At 38.3% G+C, this 21,454-nt stretch overlaps 2 pseudogenes; both read left to right on the plus strand.

Annotated features, from left to right (window-relative positions):
• Positions 1-4,295: 4,295 nt before the first annotated feature.
• Gapdh-ps72 (Glyceraldehyde-3-phosphate dehydrogenase, pseudogene 72) lies at positions 4,296-7,254 on the plus strand (annotated as a pseudogene).
• Positions 7,255-18,828: 11,574 nt separating this feature from the next.
• LOC103692934 (ubiquitin-conjugating enzyme E2 C pseudogene) lies at positions 18,829-19,302 on the plus strand (annotated as a pseudogene).
• The last annotated feature ends 2,152 nt before the right edge of the window (positions 19,303-21,454 follow it).

Here is a 21,454-nt window from a genome sequence, read left to right on the forward strand (position 1 = left end):
GTCTATAAACACAGGGAGTATGTTACTTTGCTCATAGGTATGACCAAGATCCTGTCCATGTAATTTAGGAAAGGAAGAATTTATTTGGGCTCACATTTTGAGCCCATATGGCCCATTACTTCAGGAAAGGCCTGATGTTGAATGACTCACCAGCAGGAGTTTGCAGCAGTTAATTACATGTGACATCAGGTCAGTTGGGAGCTGAGAAAGAACAGGATCCTTTCAGGTGCACACTTCCCAGTATGTCTGCTTTAGGGTCACCCAAGCTTCTGCCCAGAACCCTCACTCATACTCCATAACTAGCCCTAATGAACTTCAGTTCCCAAGGCTAAAGTTTAGTGGAATTGAACCTTGGTTTCTGCCTGGGACTTTAGAAGAAGGAGGTAAGAGTTTACCCAGCCCCCATCACCAACAGAGCCTAGAACTAAAAATTCTTCCAGCAATATGTAAATTAAATGGGGCAGAATGTCAAAATGCTTTTCACCTAGGTAATGTGGTTGCTGGCTTACTAGCTCTTTTTATTGTAGATATAGTTGACCAAACATGAAGTTTCTGAAGAACTTTCCAAGAACAGATGAAATATGACACAGAAAAGGATCAAATTGACAAAATCTTGAATATTTAATTTTCCAAAACTTCTAAAGCCCAGTGGATGCCTGAGGGCTTCTGCTGTCTCCGCTGCACTATCTTTACTGCATGGAGTAGTTGACCTTGCTGCCCTTCTTTGCAACCAGTAACTTCATCCGTGTTCTTTCAGAAGTAGTTTACAAAGGTGTCTGAGAAGGAAAGATTTGCTTTCTTCCTAGACAAATATCTCCATTCATTTCTTAAAGTACTACCAATCCAAGTTGGGTGAACTGAGGTAGACTTCATTGAATTTGTGATGAAAGAAATCCATTAGTACAAAAGAGAAGAGAAGCCGTTTTGAATCAATACACCTAAATAAGGAGGGACTAATTTCTAATTATTGTGGCAGGTGCCCTTTATACTTTTTGGCAATTGGTACCAATGAAAGTGGTTGTGTCAAGAGTAAAGGAACTGGGAATAGATCATCCCAGCAGGTTCATGCAAAGACTGAGAATAGTCTGACTGAGAATAGTCTGACTGGTAGTGTCCAAGAGCTAATGGAAGGGCAAGTTATTATCAAAGCAAGAAGGATTCAGAACCCCAAGCTCACAAATTACTCAGGAATGCAAAGAATTTGACCGTAAAGACTACCAGAGGTTTCAAATAGCAGGAATCAGGTACAGAATGGTTTCTGTTCACTAAGAACTGACAGCTTGTGTGTAGAAAGCACAGCCTTTGAATTGTGAGTGATATCACTGTACAAACATGATCTTGATGATTTGTGGAATGGGAATTGATAAAGTTCAAACATTTGGTATGAATCAAATTGTTGAGCTTTCTAAAATGTAGGGGTTAGGGCTGTATCACAAAAGTCCTTTTGTAGACCCCCAGGGACATAATGTCCTCCCCTGCATCAATGACACTGGTCATCTGAAAAAGGAGAAGCCCTAGACCATCTTTTTTGTATTTTCAAAGAAATTGACTCAAAAAAAATTATTACTTTTTAAATTTCTAAAATATTGCACTATTATAGAGATGTCTAAGGTTAGCAAATTTAAAAATAATTTTCCCACCTATTTAGAAACTGGTGTGTGTGTGTGTGTGTGTGTGTGTGTGTGTGTGTGTGTCTGTGTGTGTGTCTGTGTGTCTGTGTGTGTGTGTGTGTGTCTGTCTGTCTGTCTGTCTGTCGATACATGAGTGACTGGGCATGGCACATGCATGTGGAAACCAGAAGACAAACTGGTATGGTTCCATCGGGGCCAAACACATTGGTGACAGGTTCTCTAAATGGCTTGCAGCTGGCCAATAAGCTAAGCAGGCTGGACGGGGATTCCCCGAGAGCTGACTGTCTCTGTCTCCTTGTGCCAGCATTATTAGAGTATGCCACTGAGCCTTCACTAACTCTTCAGGTGAATCTTGGTGAGTGGAGGGCACAGCTGATTTGATAGAGATGGGAGCAGTTTGACTTGTCTGAACAGCACTCATGCACTTGAAGACAACAAGCCTTCTGCTCTTGCCATCTCAAAGCCTTATCTCTGTGCTCAATTGTTCTCTCCAACTATTCCACAGCAGCCGAGAATAGTCAGTTTCTGATCTACCTTGCAGGAGCATCAAGATAAATTTTCTTTTACCTTCATTAATGGAATGTGCCCAACAAGTCATTGGCTCATCTCTTGCCATGCCACTCTGACACAGAAGGTATGTTATTCTTATTTCCTTTCATCTCCAATCAGCTATTAGATTATTTTTACTTTATGACTCATATGCTAAGAATATCTCAGACCTAGATCAAAGAAGTAAAGAATGTCTTAAAGTGCTGAAGAAATAAAACTCATGTACGTTTGATTAATTAATCAAGAGCGATATCTACCAAATTATACATCTAAGCTTATACATCTAAGTTTCCTGATTAGAATTCACTCATGTTGATGGTGCTGGGCAAACCCACATGAGAGAGAAGCACACTATGGTAGAGAAGCCCTAGGCAATCAAGTTTCTCCCGCAAAAGGCTTTGTCAGAAACAACTTATGTTACCATATAAGACTTTGATTTTCCTACTCAGCAGCCGTGTCATACATAGCTAAAGACCACATTCTAAGACTCATACTTTCTCAGTGTCAATTTTGCAATCTTGTATTACCTGAGCATGTGTCTTAAAACCTAGACAGTTTCCACTTACATTCTTTCCTGTACTTTCCAAGCTTGGCTATAGAGTACTATAGAAACCATGAACATAAATTAAGACTTGATGGTACAAATGTGTAATTACTTAAAGAAAAGATACTAAATTTAAAAAGTAGGTTGAGATCTAAGTTATTCTAAATGATTATTCTTTGAGAGTTGAGATTTTTCTCACACTAGTCTGTCTCCCTGAATTCTTCCTAGATCCACCCACCCAAGTCTGTGTCTTCCTTTATAGTCCTTCAAGACCAATTTGTGCTGCCAAATACACCTGGATAAGTGTACTTCAATTGGACAGTAGTTGCACTCCTAGAAAATACTGTCTCTCCCTCTCCTAGCAGCTAAAAATTGCTAATAGCTCTATGGCTAAGGGTGGGGCTCTGTGTCTAGATCTTGTCTCCATGCTGAGATTTGGACCAGTTTGTAGTTTCACAAGTTTGTGTGTGTTGCTGTTACAAATTCTGTAGGTTCATATGTGCAGCTGGCCTGTTTTGGCCCTGAAAAGTAATGTTTCTTTGCAGTCATCTACTACCTCTGTTTCTTACACATGTTTGTTCCCCTTTTCACAATGATTCTTGGGTCTTGGGTGGCAGGGTGCAGTCTATATGTTATCTTTAGGATTAAGCATTCTGTCATTTCCTATTGTCTGCATCTTGCACATTTGTAGGTCACTGTGTTACCATCTACTGCAGAGAAGTTTCTCAGATGAGGGTTGAGAGATGCATCAACGCTCTGTCAGGTATAAGAAAAGTTTAAAAAAGGAAAAAAATGGAGTATTTCATTAGAAAGACATAAGAAAAGCAGCCTGAAATGTAGTAATACACTCAAAAATGCTCAAAGAGAAAACAATCATTTACATGGAATGTCTCTGGAACTTGAAGTATACAAATACTTAAAAGTATCTATTGGGTTTGCCAATATCACAATGGAGGTGGAAGAAAACAGTAAGAATGAAGGGGATGAGCTTTAAGAAGTCAAAGAAGAATGCATGGGTAGTATTTGATGCAAACCTGCTTGTAAAGAAGATAGGAAATAACAAAATCAAGAATAGTATCTGCAACGGCAGTCAGAAAACAGGGCAGGAAGTCTTCATTCAAAACCAAAGGTTACAGTCCTAGACTTCAGATGTCTCAACCTAAAGATAGTACCCAACCCAGATTACGCATGCCCCATCATACGCATCTATAACTGCTATGTCTTTTCCATTAATTTTTCCTGTACTATGGCAGTAATACTTGCAGTGTGAGGCATGGCAACAAAACCAGTATTAGTATTATAACTTCATAGACAGAAGCATGAGTCTCACCTATGTTACTTCAACATACAATATTTTCCTTTTCTTATTAAGGACAGAATTTTCTTCTTTTTATATAAAGGTATTGAATTACAGTTTATTCTTGTTGTTTCCAAATTTCCAGTATTTATGACCTCATGATTTGGAGCAATTATTAAGTGAAATAAAAATTAATTGAATGGCTCTCTGCTACTCCCTGCTCCAGAGACAGCTGCATCTTCTCATGCAGTGCCAGCCTCATCTCCTAGACAAGATGGTGAAGGTCAGTGTGAAAGGATGTGTCCATACTGGGTGCCTGATTACAAAGGTTGCCTTCTGCTCTGCATTTGGCAAAGTGGAGATTGTTGCCCTCAACAGTCCCTTCATTGACCTCAACTATGTGGTCTATATGTTCCAGTATGACTCTACCCATGGCAAATTCAATGGCACAGTCAAGGTTGAGAATGGGAAGCTTGTTATCATTGGAAAGCTCATCACCATCTTCCAGGAGCGAGATTCCACTAACATCAAATAGGGGTGATGCTGGTCCTTAGTATGTCGTGAAGTCTACTGGCACCTTCACCACCATGGAGAAGGCAGGGGCCCACTTGAAGGGTGGAGCCAAAAGCGTCATCATCTCTGTCCTTTCAGCCAATGCCCTCATGTGTGCCATGGGTGTGAACCACAAGAAATATGACAACTCACTCAAGATTGTCAGCAATGCATCCTGAACCACCAATTGCTTAGCCCCCTTGACCAAGGTCATCCATAACAACTGGCATCATGGAAGGGCTCATGACCACAGTCCATGCCACCACAGCCACTCAGAAGTCTGTGTATGGATGGCCCCTCTGGAAAGCTGTGGTGTGATGCTGTAGGGCAGCCTGGAACATCATCCCTACATCCACTGGTGCTGCCAAGGCCGTGGGCAAGGTCATTCCAGAGCTGAATGGGAAACTCACTGGCATGACCTTTCATGTTCCTAACCCCAATGTATCCACTGTGGATGTTACATACCATCAAGAGAAACCTGCAAAGTATGATAACATCAAGAAGGCAGTGAAGTAGGCAGCTGAGGGTCCACTAAAGGGCATCCTGGGCTACACTGAGGACCATGTTGTCTCCTGCAACTTCGGCAGCAACTCCCACTCCTCCACCTTTGATGATGGGGCTGGCATTACTCTCAATGACAACTTTGTAAAGCTCATTTCCTGCTATGATAATGAATAAAGCTACAGCAACAGGGTGGTGAACCTCATGGCCTACATGGCCTCTAAGAAATCCTGAACCACCCACCCCAGGAAGGTCACTGAGAGCAAGAGAGAGGGCCTCAGTTGCTGAGGAGTCCCCATCCCAACTCAGCCCCCAACACTGAGCATCTCCCTCACAATTTCCATCCCAGACACCCAAAATAGCAGGAGGGTCCTTGGAGCTCTCCCCTACTCTTGAATACCATCAATAACGTTTGATGCACCCCCCAAGAAAGAATTAATTGAACACAAGTAGTAGTGACAAATAACCAAGAAAGCTACCAAGTGACAAGTGGGCAGATAGTATACAGTAAGAACCCACTTTACACATAGATTTTCATGTCCTGGGCAAATAACATACAGTGATGACACACTTTACACAAAGATTATTCATTTCTAGGCAGATAACATACAGTGATGACATGCTTTACACATATATTATTTATGTCCTGGTTTGGGAAGAGAAAGGACACACAGAATTTCATTTTTCTACTTAGAACAGTAAACAGTTTTAAATTATAAATTTCTTCGAAGTGGAAGTTTCTAGTAGTGTCATGTGATACAGACTCACATGGTGTTTTACTGAGACAAGACCCACAGGAGGACATGTGATGTTTGGAGAGAATATAAATAGGACTCAAGGAACAGTGACAGGGGTTTGCATACCTAGCATTGCAATGTCTCCTGTCTTTACTGATCTTCACTTCATTGAGAGAGGCATGGCAGAGAATTTCTCCTGGTATCACAGCTGGCCACTCCTGCTGACTAATGTTGACTCAGTGGTGGCCTAATGGTTTCTGCTGGATTATGCCACCGTTGCTGGTCTGTGTTTGGTATTCTGATGTTACTGAACTGAACTGCTGGCAACCTGACAACAGAGACTGGAATTTCCCTAGGGAATTACTTCTAAAGTGGTCTATATTCTTTTGTCCTATTTACCACCACCCCTCCCCACACACATACACCTTTGGGCAATGGGCTAGAAGCAGGGTCAAAGTATTTGAGAACCATTATTAAAAGTATGTATATTTAAAATCTAAACCTACATTTTTTATTTCCTAAATTTTCCATGCAATATTGGGAAACATATTGTGCCCAAGCATTTGAAATGGTATGGAGTGAACCAGCAGATAAGCAAATAAGAATTACTGTAATAATCATTATAACATGAACATGTTTCTAAGCATTTTACAGGCAATTTTCATTTACTATTCAAATAACTATGTGGTACAGGTAGTAGTAGTAGAAGTATTTTCTATTTTATATAGAAAAAACTGAGTCCCAAAGAATAAGTAATACCTTAAGGTCACCTTGTTATACCCTACATTCAGTCACCTTGTTACAATCTAAGGTCAACTTGTTATGTTCTAAAGTCATCTTGCTAACATTTCAATGATCCCATTCATCTACTGCAGTATTATTTAGTCATTGCACTATTTTAGTCTCATCATATAATACTGGCATTTGCAAGGTTTTGAATTTATACTATGGCTTTCCTGCTCCTGTTCTATGCTATTTCTTTCAGCTCTTTCTAAGCCTGTTTTCTGCATGTAGAGCACATCTATTCATGGAAATATGGGGGCAAAAAACTGCACAAAAACATTGCTACTTCACGACATTTCCATCAGTCTTGGGAGGGCTTGAAACTTCAGAACATTCCATCCATTTCTCAAAAGGAACAAATAGATATTTCAAGAATTCTTAAATTATTCTTTCCCTGTCCCTCAAAAGGCAAGTAAAAATACAGCTTCACATAAAGGAATTGATTTTAATAGAGATAGAGTGTTCTGAGGGGACTTGGTTGAAAACACTTAAAGTCAGACATGATAAAGTTTCCGAAAAGAACTTGAGAGGCGACTGCTCAGACAGAAGAGGGAAGATGATGTATTGGAGTCCCCTGGGCTACAGCAATAAGATATTGGAATAGCATATGACAGAAACATGGAGAGCACAGGGACCTCGTAAATGGCATTGTGAGTGCTACAGGAGGGTACACTGTGGTAAGGACATGAGGTCCTTTCCTTGGGATTCTACATGTTATCCTAGCAGAAAGACTGAGGAGTGATCCTTTGTTCAGTATTCTAAAAACATGTAAGTCCTTTACTGTAAAAATAGTATTCTAGTGCACTTATTCCTTGAGAGATTTGAAGCCCCAGGGAACGGGGAGGCTGGTGGGGTGGGGGAAGCAGCCACTTGGAAACAAGGAGGAGGAGGAATGGGATGAGGGACAGTGGGAGGGAGGACTGAGTGGGGCAATGACTGGAATGTAAATAAATAAAATATTTTTTAAAAAATCATAAATGAAAAAATAGTATTCTAGAATCAAAAAATGACCTTTATCCATCTAAAATGATTCTGGTCTCCCTTTCTTACTATTGTGATGTATATACCAGGTTATGTTAGTTCTATTTAATATATGAAATAGCATTCAATTTATCCATGACAGCAATAATTTTCCTGTTAGCTCTGTTAGCCTTACAAAATAAAGCTGTGAACTCTTAACATCTGCAAAGCGTATATTTTGATGAAGGAATAAGTAAATAAATATGTATTCTTCGTGACCTTCTCTATAAGTTCACCCCCCCTCATTTGCAATGTTAGATACACATTTTCAAACCTATACATGTATTAGTTTTCACATAAGGTTCACCTCCTTGATTTATGCTTATTAACCTGAAGTGTTGTTGCCTATTGTCCACTCCTTTACTTCAAGTGGGTTGCTATAAAGAAATGCCATAAGTTATGTGGCTTATAGCCAGGCATAGTCATGCAGGACTTAAATCCCAGCACTTGGGAGAAAAAAGCAAGTGTACCTCTGAGGACAAGGTCAGCCTGGTCTGTAAAGTGAGTTCCAGAGCAGCCAGTTAAAACCTGTCTCAGAAAAGACCAAAAATGTTATGTGGCTTATAGACAACAGATATTTAGTTCTCATAGTTCTAGGGTCTGTGAAGTCCAAATGCAAGGCGTGGCAGATTTGTATCTGTGGAAAGTTCATTCTGAGTTCTTGTGGATAACATATTATGGTGCCACATTCATCTTTATAGCACAAATGTTAAAGTGGAGTGTTCAGGATATAACAAATAATAGATTGCTATTTAATAAATAATTATTTCTTAAGTGGAAAGGCTGGGAATAGAATGTAAAATCATTGCTACCTCTCAGCCCTTCTTTGTGCAAGATGCTATTGTACAAACTTTGAGAAACATAATCCATGTAAACAAGGACATTCAGAAGAATAGTAAAGGTGATGTGTTTATGAAGGTCCTGAGGAGAATTTTCACTGGCTAGTGAATGTGTTAGAAAGTCACAGCCTATGCAGCTAGCTAGTGGTCGGAACAACTTACAGACCCTAGCAGACATTCACACAAGAATTACCTGGCAAGAGATGCCTGGGAGGTAAGAAGAGATCCTGCATCCAGTCAGGGAGGAAATCCAAAAGCTCAGGAGTTGTCCTGAATCCTCTGTTCTGTTTCTGATATGTATTGCACATTGAGAAACCCAACCCATATATCAGAGGGCAATAAATCCATTCCTTGTATAAAATTCAGTGTCTTGAATATCTAAACAAGAGCCAGGCAGAGACAAAATTAAATGGGCAGATCAAACTCCAAAACAGAGTAAACTCCAAACATGCTTCTTAAGCCAGCAGATGAGAATCTTTGCCTATGAAGAATATTCCTATAAAAATCAGGAAAAACCAGGAAGTATAAAGACCTTGAAATCCAAAGATCAGCAAGCACTGGAAAACTAAAATTAATATGGGTAGTCCTGACGAGGCTTGGAGTTGAAAATTGTGAGGAATGATTAAAAACCTGATGTGATAGAAAATATATATTGAGTTAGGAGAGTTTCAATTACAAGAGACAGAAATCCAACTTACAGGAGTAGAAGCAAGGAAGGAAAACAGGAGACAGGGCCATGATTAAATTATGACAACTCTGGATCCTAGTCTTTGTTCATGTCCCTTTGTTTGTTTGGTTGGTTGGTTTTTGTTTGGTTTTCATTCTCTTAGAGGGAAAATGAAAAAATTATACAGTTCAGACTCTCATTCTTCCTCTTTATCAGCTTAGAGATAGAAGAGTGCATCCTACAGGATGACATAAGGACCAGTCTCATCTTGAAGAGGGTTCCTGAGAGAAGGGGTATTTGAAAGCAGAAAAAAATGACTTGAAGTCAATTGTGGGGTACAAGCTGATGGTCTGTGTTCTGCTCAAGACAGCTTTCTCTGGACAGCTCCAGGCAGCTCATGGAATAGCTCAGCTCCCACAGACCAAAGCCCAGTCTTTTATTTACATATTAATAAAGTCATTTACTCCAGGTTCCCTTTTAATTACCCTAGGAATTAATCTTCCATGACTCCAGCTCCCTGATTCTTAGAAAAAGACAGCAAGCACATTTTTTAAACATGCAAATGATTTCAGAGATCTTTCTGCCTTTGTAAGCACAAACAATAAACTTAGCTGTGTGGGATCCCATCCTGAGATTACCATTTTAACCATGCCTGAACCACTCTGTTCCAGGCCAACCTTGAACTCAGGAATCTGCCTGCATTTGAATCTGCCTGCCTTTGTATCTTTCTGACAAGCTGTCTTATAGTGCAGCTGCCACTGTTCTTTTATATCTGTGAAGCCCTTTATGTATATTATATTATTTATATAATTTATATTGTATCCTTATATTTTGCATAGTTGAGAAATTATATATTTTGAAACTCATGCTTTCAGAGTTCTTTCCCACAGCCATAAGGGCTGTCCTGAAGGTCACAGAATTTACTATTTTTGCTAAAGACCCTTACTTCCCAAACTCATACTATCTCTGATTATCATGGAGTCATTAACCTAGGCATTAACCTTGAGAAAGGACATTTCTCAAAAACCATAGCAGGGAGAATATTTTCTGAAGGAGGAACATGAAGCAAAATATACACATTTTTATACAAACAAGCCTCATGCCTGGCAACTGTCAACATTTGTGCAGGCCAATTCCTTGCTGGCTCTGCTCCAGGAGTGGGAAAACATGGCATACTATCTCTTCCATGACCATGCAGCACTCGGAGTTACCCCAAATGCTTGTTCTCAATCTTACTTTCATCTATGCCACTGTTTTAGAGGCTCTAGGGCCTTCGGAGAATAAATCAGTCAATAAAGAAGGCAGACTAAAGCCAACTTTATTCAGAGCATCAGACAACTTTTATTCTGGGGGTTAAGAAGAGTCGACGAGTAAAGTGTACAGTTATAAGAACAAGCTTCACATGGTGTACAAGTCACATATGGCAGACAAACTGCATGTAGCAAAGGCATGTTTTTCCACAGAAGCATATAAACAAATAAAAATAGCCAAGTATAATGAATAACCTGAAATGAACTAACTCCAATCTGCTACACTTGGAGGAGAATGAAAACATATTTCAAGAACAAATTCTGTATTTTTGAAGAAACTTAGGTCAAAAGATCTTTGTTTTCTCACAAGTACTAAGAATTCTCCTTCACAATTCCATTCTTGGACCATGTTTCAACACATCATGACAAGTGTGAGGGTATGATAGAGGATTTCATTAGCATGTAGAGTTGATATATTCATCTCTGTCTTAATCTATCTACATCTATCTATCTATCTATCTAGAGATAGATACATTAATCTTCATATGATGTACTAGTATTTTAACTGTGCTGACTTAAATTTAAATGAAGATCTGAGTAGGAGGAAGGTAAATATATAAAATGCAATTAATTGGTATATCTAGGCTATGACTCCACCGTCACAGTTACTCAGCACTTTCTATCTTAAAAGTCCTCATACCATCTAGTTCTTCTACACAGTGTCCTAAAACCAGTGGGACTGTATATATAACTATCACAAGGCATCACTAGCCATCTTGTTAAATGGGAGAATGCCTCCCACGCTCCTTATTTCCTTCTGTTCTCTCTCATCCTCCAGTTCTCAGTTAACTTGCTCCTGCCAAGTTATTCAGCCCAGAGACACTTGTCAGATATGACTGCTGTAAGCATGAATTCATTTGCAGTTACATATCTTATCTCAAGACTTGTTCTAAAAGATGTGATCTGTTATTCCACCATGCAGGGCATTTATTTTGGTGTAAAATAATGAGTCCTCTCGGCCTTAAACTAAGAATGGTAGCAAAAGAAATATAGATAACATTTCCCTTTGGCCTGCTCCTCCTTGGGAACACTGGTTTGACCCTCAATCCAACCAGCAAGACTATATTGATTTTATGCACAGAAATCAAATATGAATAAGACCATAAGGATATAGCTGCTGGCCAGAATTCAATCTTATAATGCCATAATCACTTTCAAATTCACTGAAATTTTAGTTTTCTTGAGTGTTTAGACAGTTACTGGAAGTTTTCCAAATGGGGTGTTAGCAATTGTAGTTTTCCACAGAGCAAGTATGCAAGCTCTATAATGCATTTCAAATTGTTCAATGCCCATCATTATCTTATTGTATATTTATACTTATTTCAAGCTTGCATTCCAGGGGTGAAACAATGTTTGTTTCCCTATGCACTTAAAGCAACAATTTTTCTGTTAAGATAACTCACTATATCTGGAAACTTGACAATACTGTCAACTTGAGAACTGGAGCTCGTTCTGGGACTTAAGAATAAGTGCACATATGCAGTGTTACTTACTGACCCCATCAGCAGGGCTCCTCTCTGAGAAAAGAGAATGTCTTTTACCATGGTATTCTGCCAACCAAGGTTCTGTGGCAAGGACATCCCCTTTGTCCATTGTTCTCCCCAGCCACATCTAATGTGGATAGTAGAGACCATGCTTGAGCTGTGATAGCCTTTGCAGATCAGCTTTTTTTCTTCAAATGTTTTGGGACCTAAGAGTACTTTGAGGTCTGAGAAGATCAAATGATTTTTAAAAACCAGGGTTGTAGTTTCCTTAGCAATGCAAACCCTTCAGAAGTTAGTATGTTTCTTGTCTGCTTACTTTTGACTCCCTGTGACAGTGCAGAGTTCTTTGACAAAAGTTCTCAAACCCTATGTCTATCTATTTCCTGGATCAGTACCTCGTTCCCCTACCCTGTCACCACAGTCTCTCTTAAGCCAATGCCTTTTGTCTTGGAGAATCTCTGGAACCACAGGTAATAAGTCTATGTCCTGCAGAGATTTGCTATAGTAGGACCTTATTCAATTTCTTCGGACTTCTCATTAAGGATTCAGCATCATCTTTCATGGCACGACTCTGATTTCCACACTTTGATTCTCTTGATGCTGTCTTGGAGTGGCCAGTTCCTTTCTGACACATGCATGTATAATCAATCACCTTGCCAAGGCAAGTAGTAATGACCTAAAATACTGATGTTCTTGCCATATCCAGCCATTTCCAAAACCATAGGTTAAAGGCACCTATTCTGCTCTACTTACTAATGGCACAGCCTTTCTGGTTATGCATCACAGAATAACAAAGTTCATTTTTACTCACTTTACAGTTGAGAAGAGGCTAAGCACTCTTTTCCATTGCATAAGGATACAATAGGACACCTTTAGTCTCCTAGGTTGCCACAGTAAAAGAAGAGAAAATCACAGCATGTTTTCATAGGCCAGAGATTAAAGGGATTTGAGTACCTTTACATCTGTTTATCCATATAGTATTTCATAATTGGATCCCATAGAAAGATATTCCTTGGTTAAAGTTATATTAGTCCTCTATAGATTACTAAGGTGACACTTCTTTACTTTTCAATTAAAATAAAATTATATTACATTATCTTCTCTCTTCCATTCTCTTTCCCAACCTTTCCCAGGTACCATTCCCATATCCTTAATCTTTCTCAAGTTCGTTGCCTCTTTTTCTTTGTTGTGTGATACACACACACACACACACACACACACACACACACTCACTCTCTCTCTCTCACACACACACACACACACATATACACCAATGACACTTTTTGAGATGAGAAATATTTATTCCTATCAGTTAAATATTGCTGATAACTGAATCATATGGCCAGGTGTGGTGGCACAAAATTTAATCCCAGCACTGGGGAGGCAAAGGCAGGTGTATCTCTGTGAGTTTGAAGTCACCCCTGTAAATTCTAAGACAGTCAATGCTGTACAGTAAGAATCTGTCTCTAAATAAGTAAGACACAATGAATCGTGTGAATTTTCAAAGATAAAATGAATCACGTGAATTTTAAGTGAGCAAAATTAAGTGTTCTCATTGTAGGATGTACCTGGGGAAGGTAGCCTTTTGTAGGTTCTGGAAGGGAAAGTGTACCAAACATGAGACGATAATGGTTCTAAAAGCTCTAGGTTAAGGGCATAGATAATGATTTTAAACAAATCAATAAACTCTGTGCTTCAGGTTCCTTCCCTTTGAATGGAAAAAATAAACAACTTTCCACACTAGATTGTCATAGGTCCTATACATATAAAGCAATGAGCAAAGTATGACATGCAGTATGTGCTAATGTAGTTTTTAAAGTATCACGTCATTTGGGACCTGAGGAGATAGTTCAGGGTGTAAAATGCCTGCCATACTAGTGTGGACATCTAATCCAGATCTCAGGATGCTACACAAAGCTATATGAAGTAGTAGGTGGAGCTGTATGTAGTAGTGTATGACTGAAACCCCCAAAGCCTCTGCTGTGCGATGGGATACAGAGGAAGGAGAACCTCAGAACCCTTGCAGCTTGCAGGCCAACTATCCTGGCATACATAGTGATAAACAACAAGAGACTCTGCCTCAAAAGTGGGAGATGAGCTCTGACTCCTGAGCTCATCCTTTCACCTCCCACATGCACCGTGACATGTACTTACATGTGAGCGCACATGTGTGTGCACACGCACGAATATATTTTCAAGTGTCACAGAAAAATGTTGAAACACCAGAACACAGTGCAGCAGATAATTAGCAGACATGGTATTTTCCAATAAATCACGACATCAGATATAGACACATATATGAATATATGGCACCATGACCCTCATGGCTCCACTGTCAAAATAACGTGCATTTTCATGATTCATCCCATTTTAACACATTTATATTTGCATGCTTTACTTCAGCTCTGTTGATGTGAAAAAACATGAATAAAACTTTTCTACATGGTCTAATCTGGTTACGCTTAACAAATATTCTGCCCAAATCTCATTCAGAAGTGTCCTGATCAATGACAGGTGAGTTTATCAGAGCATACATCTGAAAAAGATACTGCTCTTCATCACAAATTAAGCTATTGTTTTACCAAATTTCAAGAAGTACCAATAATGAGTACTTACTAAATCCGGTGCCAGACACTGAATTAAACAAAGCTATAAATAATCGCTTTCCCCTGCAGCAGTAGGAACAGAACATGTGCCTGTAAGGAACTTATTAACCACATGCTTATGAATATGAAATTGTAATTTGAAAGTTTTCTTTTTCTTTTCTTATATTTTGTTATTGGTTATTTTGCTTATTTACATTTCAAATGTTATTTCCCCCTACCGGTTCCCCCCCCCAAAAAAACCTTCCACTCTACCCCCTCCCCTGACTCCGTGAGGGAGCTCCCCCACCCACCTACCCACTCCTGCCTCATCACCCTAGCATTCCCCTACAGTGGGGCATCTCCTCCCATTGATGCCAGACAAGGGTTTTGATTTCTTCTATCAGCACAGGAAACAATGAAGTCAAATTTTGCCACCAGAATCGACTAGTGGTAACATTTTTTTAAACCTCTCTCCAGGCCTTTTATCTATTGGAGTACTGGGATGAAAGAGAAGGCACACTCACAATGTGTAAGCTTAAACAAGGGATAGATAAGGAAAACCTAGGCAAAGCATGGAGAAACACAGAGATCATGGACTGGCAAAAACAGAGCAGCATTGTCACCTGTATGTCTGAGAGGAAATGAGAAGGTTTGGTCACCAAAGAAAGACCGCTGTGTACTCACAAGTGAGAACTTTGGTCTAGGAGATAGACTCCTATGATTCACAGGAGAGGTGTGAGAAGGGAAACAAACATTCAAAATCTTCTTTGATTCCCCCCAGAGTTCTCATTGGCAAAACATGTGGAAAACTCAAACAGCAAGGGTGCCTGCTAAGGAATTAATTAGGCTTCCTAATTCAGCTTCCTGAATCTTCCTAATTCAGAAGACATTTGAGCTAAAACAAAGTGGGACCAACTCTGAGGAGGTACTGAAGACACTCCTTCAATTCTAAAATGTACTTTTGAAAATTATATTTTACAATAGATTCAACTGGGTTTCCTCTGAAACAACTATCTTTTGGGGAAATATTACTCACATTCATTAAAATTTATTTATTTTCTTACAATAACAAGTGAATTGGCATAAACTGACTCTAGAATAAAACACATTTGAATCAACACACACATCAGTGGATACTACCTGAAGGTTGCAGGTGAAACACAAATGCTGACATCTGGAAGAATTTTGAAGCCTTTGGGAAGAGTCCCTTTGATTCAACAGATAATAAAGTCAATCAGTGAAACCACCCAATCAGATTTGGGTAAAAATTGTGTTGAGTTTTATGTTGAGCATGGGACAAATTTTGCAGGGTACCAAAAATGAATAATCATTTGTCTGGCTAAAATGTTTTTCATTCATTTTCCTAATTTTTTTCTGGTGTTATCACAACCTTCAGTGTTTTGTATAAGCTGTCACTGTGGTTAATATCTGTGTGGACCTCTGTCTGAACATTTCACAGATCAGCATCTTCTCTACCACAGGTGTGGTCCATTTTAAAAGACCATTTGTGCAGGCACAATGATTAATGGATCCTACAGAGTGAAGTAGCAGCTTGTTTGGTGTTTCTGACCTGGATGATGTAAAAATCATTACTGTTACCTATTGGAGCCTTTCTAATGGATTTAAAATAGATTTCACTATTCTTACATTGTTCCACTCTTAGGCAATCTTGACTTGCATGATCCTTGTATTTGTGCTGTCACTTGTCATTGTTAGGCACTATCAATAGACTAATATATATTTATATATTTTCTCAAAAGTCAATCTTTATTCAGGATGACAATTTATCATGTTCAATTTAGAAAACAAAGTCAGTACAAATTTTCATGCCTATACAACAGGCTTTAGACACAGTAAGCACATTCAAAGTAGAATTGCGTCTTTAGTATTACAAATGAAACTAGGGGCCTCAGATTGTCATTCTTCGGTGAAGCACTTAAACTGTTAATCAATATATCTGCTTCCCTGTGGTCATAGGAGGCTAGCAATTATTTGACTCTTCTTTCATGGTTAAGCTAGGCTGGCTAACCAGATCAACCACTTGCTCCAACCACTGTGATTGGCTCCTGAAAGGATATATGACCTATATACAAGACCAACCTCTTTATTCTCATGAGTTAATACACAGATTGGGAGGGATGCCTTTAACCTTTCTTCCTCTGGGATTACTAACAAATAAAGGTGGAGGATCAGTCACCGGCATCCATCCTTCTGAAAAAAAAAAAAAAGGAACTGTTTACAGTATGAGAATAACTTATAAAGACAGTCAGGTTTGACGGGTGGAAGAAAGTTCATTATCACTCATTTCACTGCTGGATGTCTGTCTGTCCCTAACATTCACACGTTAATTAACCGCCAGCCCGTGGGGCTCTCAACATAGGAGAGAAATTTCAGAGACTCCCATGAAGGGAGAATATAGAAAGAGAGATGGCAGCAGAGAAAACAAATCTTACATTGGAAGAAGAAAATGAAAACTGTAAGTGAAAAACCAACAAATCTAAGTTGAATACTATAGATTTTTAAAAGAATTATGAAGTTCTATAGTTTGAGTTTCAGGATTTGAGCAGTGATGACATCAATACCATGAAATGTGCTCCAGTGTCATTCAGAGAAAATGATGCATAACAAAAGAGTTACAAGTAACAAAGAAAATAGGACATTGATAAGGGACTGCCATGGTACATTCACATGTCTGATCACACAATGACTTTGAAGTTGTGTTAATAGTAAGAACTTCCAAGAAATTTTTGAGACTAGATAATTAAATATGTCAAGCCACTATCTAACAAGCAATGTTTATGCTTATTGAGGCTTTAAAAGTTACATTTATTTAAAGAAATATTATTATTAACAGATGGCAACCTCAATGGAAGTTCCAGAAAGAAACAAACAGGAAATTAGATCCCAGTAAAAGTAACTGATAACTTTACTTGACCAAGGCTGCAGGGGATAAACAATTAAAATTGTCTAGCCTAATCTAGCCTCACTAGTGATTCAATTCCGTGTTACATATTTGGAAGAAAATTGTATAAGCTTAGTTGTAAAAGTTTTTCAAAGAATGTGTGAGAAAGAAAAATATTTTTGACAGGTGAAGTGTTTATGAATTATAAAATAGGAAAGAGGTGGGAACTTATGCAGTAGTAGAGTTCATCAATGATTATCAGTATCCTTCCTTTCAGAATTTTGTTGCCTAAATTGTATTTTTCCCTTTTCTACCAAGCTATTAGATTTTCTCCTATTATTACCTGAGCATTTTAGGCTCTTATTACCTGATCACTATTACTCTAGAAACTTTATTTGCTAAGGAAGAGAAATTGCAAATAAATTAGAATTAAGGAGCAAAAGGTTAAAGCCACCCTGCAATAATTCAAATGTATAGCTAGACACCTGGCTGAATAGATAAAGTTATGGATACACAGATGAAAAGATTAGAAGAAATATCCTTCCTGAGTTATTTAATGATTTAAAACCCAAACTATTTATTTAATTTCGAATAAAATGTAGAAGTAACAGAATTTATGCCCCAGAGAGCATTATCATATTTTTAAAGAATGCAGTACAATTGTGATATATGACTAATTTGTTTCCACAATATTTGGTGGTACAACTATGTAAAATGTCAAAATTAAAGTTTAGAAGTAATTTAAACAAACCTATAATTCCAATGAGATACTAGCAGTCATTAAATGTCAACCACCACCAAACTCCCCCACCAAAAAAAGTTCATAGTCAGATGGTTTTAGTGTAGAATTCAGTCATACTTTCAAAATGAGTTAATTCCAATACTCTTCAAATTATTCCACAAAATAAAAACAGAAGGGACATTGCTCAAGTCATTTTATGAGGCCACATAATATGAACCAAACCACATAAAGACCCAACAAAGAAAGAAAACTACAGGTCAATTTCCCTTGTGAATACAGATACAAAAATACACAGTAAAACACACACAAAATGCAAACAAGAGCACACTGAAAAAATTATTCACAGTGATCAAGAAGGCTTTATCCAGGCGATGCAGAGATGGTTCAATATATAAAAATCAGTAAATGTAATCTACCATGTAAACAAACTGAAATACAAAAAACACATGATCATCTCATTAGATGCAGAAAAGGCCTTTGACAAAATTCCAAAATCTCTTCATGATAATGAATGTTGGAGAAGTTGCTCTTTCGTCTCTACACCACTGCCTGTCTGGGATGACCTCGCAAAACTGCAATAGCCATCATTGCTGCCTTTGGCGAAGGAGCCAAGCCCAAGGGGGAGGGGACAGGGGGCACGGGGGGGACCTCCAGGCCCTATAGTAAGAGGCCACAGCAGATGCTGATGACACTCATGAGGTCTGCTAACAAAGGAATTTCCATTTCCCTGAATCCACAACCTGTTCAAATGGATAAGGACCATCCTTGGAACAACCAGCACTGTATCTGAAGACCTAAAGTATAAACTTTCCCTAGAGTTCCCCAGTGGCTACCCTTACAACGCACCTACAGTGAAGTTCCTCACACCCTGCTACCAGTCCAACGAGGACAGCCAGGGCACCATCTGCCTGGCTATCCTCAAGGATACCCAGTATATAATGTCAGGACCATCTTGTTCTCTATCCAGAGCCATAACATTAATAGCCCTTTGAACACGCATGCCGCAGAACTCTGGAAAATGCCCACAGCATTTAAGAAAAACCTGCAAGAAACCTACTCAAAGGAGATCTCCAGCCAAGAGCCCTTGATACAAGCTACTCAGCTTTTCTTTGTGTCACCTTTTTTCTTCGACAGTCTGTCCTTTCTCCTTGATTTCTAAGCAGTGGTGTTATTTTTTTAAATCAAGTCTGCTTGAGCACTTACAATGTATATTAAATAAAAACCCATTGCTTGTTTTGAATATAAAAAAAAGAATGTTGAGGAGATCAGGGATACAAGGGACATATGTAATCCTAATAAAAGGCAATTTACAAAAAGCCTATACCAACATCAAATTAAATGGCGAGAAGACCAAAGCAATTCCACTAAAATGAGGAACAAGACAAGGTTATCTACTCCCTCCATATCTATTCAATATATATAGTATTTGTTTTAGCTAGAGTGCTGAGACAACTAATGGGGATACAAAATGGAATGGAAGAAGTCAGCATACCAATGATAGTGAATGAAATGAAAGTATACATTAGCGACCCCCAAAATCTACCAGGGAACTACTACAGCCAATAAACACATTCAGCCAAGTGCCTAGATAGAGGATTATTCACAAAAATCAGTTGCCCTCTGATACACAAATGGCAAATGGATTGAAAATGAAATCGGGGGAAAATACCTTTCACAATTGCCTAAAATGATATAAAATATCTTGGAGTAACTCTAACCAAGAAAGGAAAAGATTTGTATGGTAAAACCTGAAGTTTTCAAAGAAAGAAATTGAAGATATCAGAAGATGGAATGATCTCCCATGTTCATGGATTGGTAGGATTAACACAACAAAAAATGGTCATTGTGCCAAAAGCAAAATCTACATATTCAATGCAATCCTTATCAAAATTCAAACAGTTTTTCACAGCCCTTTAAAGGACAGTTCTTAGCTTCATATGGAAAACTAAAAAGCTCAGGATAGCTAAAAAAAAAAAATCCTAAACAGGAAAAGAACTGCTGGAAGTCTCACCATTCCACAACTCAATTGGAGTACAGAGCCTTATTAATATAAATCTCATGGTATTGGTACAAAAACAGACTTGTTGATCACTGGAACTTAATAGAAGACTCGGGCATAAATCTACATACTTACATACATTTTTAATAAAGAAGCCAGAATACACACTGGAAAACAGAAGCATCTTCAACAAATGATGTTGGTCAAACTATATGGTTGCATGAAGAAAAATCCAAATAGATATCCATACGTATCACCCTGCACAAAGCTCAACTTCAAATGTATTAAAGACCTCAATACAAAGTCATGCATTGAACCTAATAGAAGAGAAAATGGGACATAGCTTGGAACTCATTTGCACAGAAGACAACATCCTGAAAAAAATGTGAATAACACAGACACTAATATCAACAATTAATAAATGGGACCTTTATGATATACTTCTGTAAGGCAAAGAACACCACCACTGTGTACAGTGGCAGTGTACAAAATGGGAAAAGATTTTCATCAATTCCACATGATATCAAGGACTAATTTTCAAAATGTATAAAGAATATAAAAAACTCGATATAAAAAAACAATCCAATTTAAAAGTGGAGTACAGATCTAAACATAAAATTCTGAAAAGAGGAAACTAAATCCCTGAGAAGCACTTAAAGAAATGTTCAACATCCTTAGCTGTCAGGGAAATGCAAATCAAAACTACTTTGAAATGCTATCATGTACCTGTCAGGATGGCTAAGATCAATAAAATGAGAGACAGCGCATGCTGGTAAGAATGTAGAATAGGGCAACACTTCTCCATTGATGGTGGAAGTGCAAACTTGTACAACCACTATGAAAATCAATGTTAGTTCCTCAGAAAGAAGGGAGCCTATCTGATTCAAGATCCAGTTATACCACTCTTGGGAAAGCAGACAAAAGGCACTCCATCCTACCACAAGGACACTTACTCAACCATGTTTATTGCTGCTCTAGTCATAATAGCCAAAGCCTAAAAACAACCTAAACATCCCTTAACGTATTGGATAAAGAAAACATGGTACATTTACACAATGGAATATTACTCAGCTGTTTTTTTAATGAAACCATGAAATTTTCAAGCAAATAGGATAAAAGTAGAAAAAAACCATTCTGAATAGGTAACTCAGGCTCAGAAAGATAAATATATTATATATTTACTTATGCAGACTATTAGTGATTAAATAAATGATAATCGACCTACAATCCATAGACTAAAAGAGTTTAGATATAGAGAAAAAGGCATACGGATTTCCAGGAATGGAGAAATAGAATAGATTTTATGGTTGAA

This window comes from Rattus norvegicus, chromosome 7 (genome assembly GCF_036323735.1).
Source record: "Rattus norvegicus strain BN/NHsdMcwi chromosome 7, GRCr8, whole genome shotgun sequence".
NCBI classification, from domain to species: domain Eukaryota; kingdom Metazoa; phylum Chordata; class Mammalia; order Rodentia; family Muridae; genus Rattus; species Rattus norvegicus.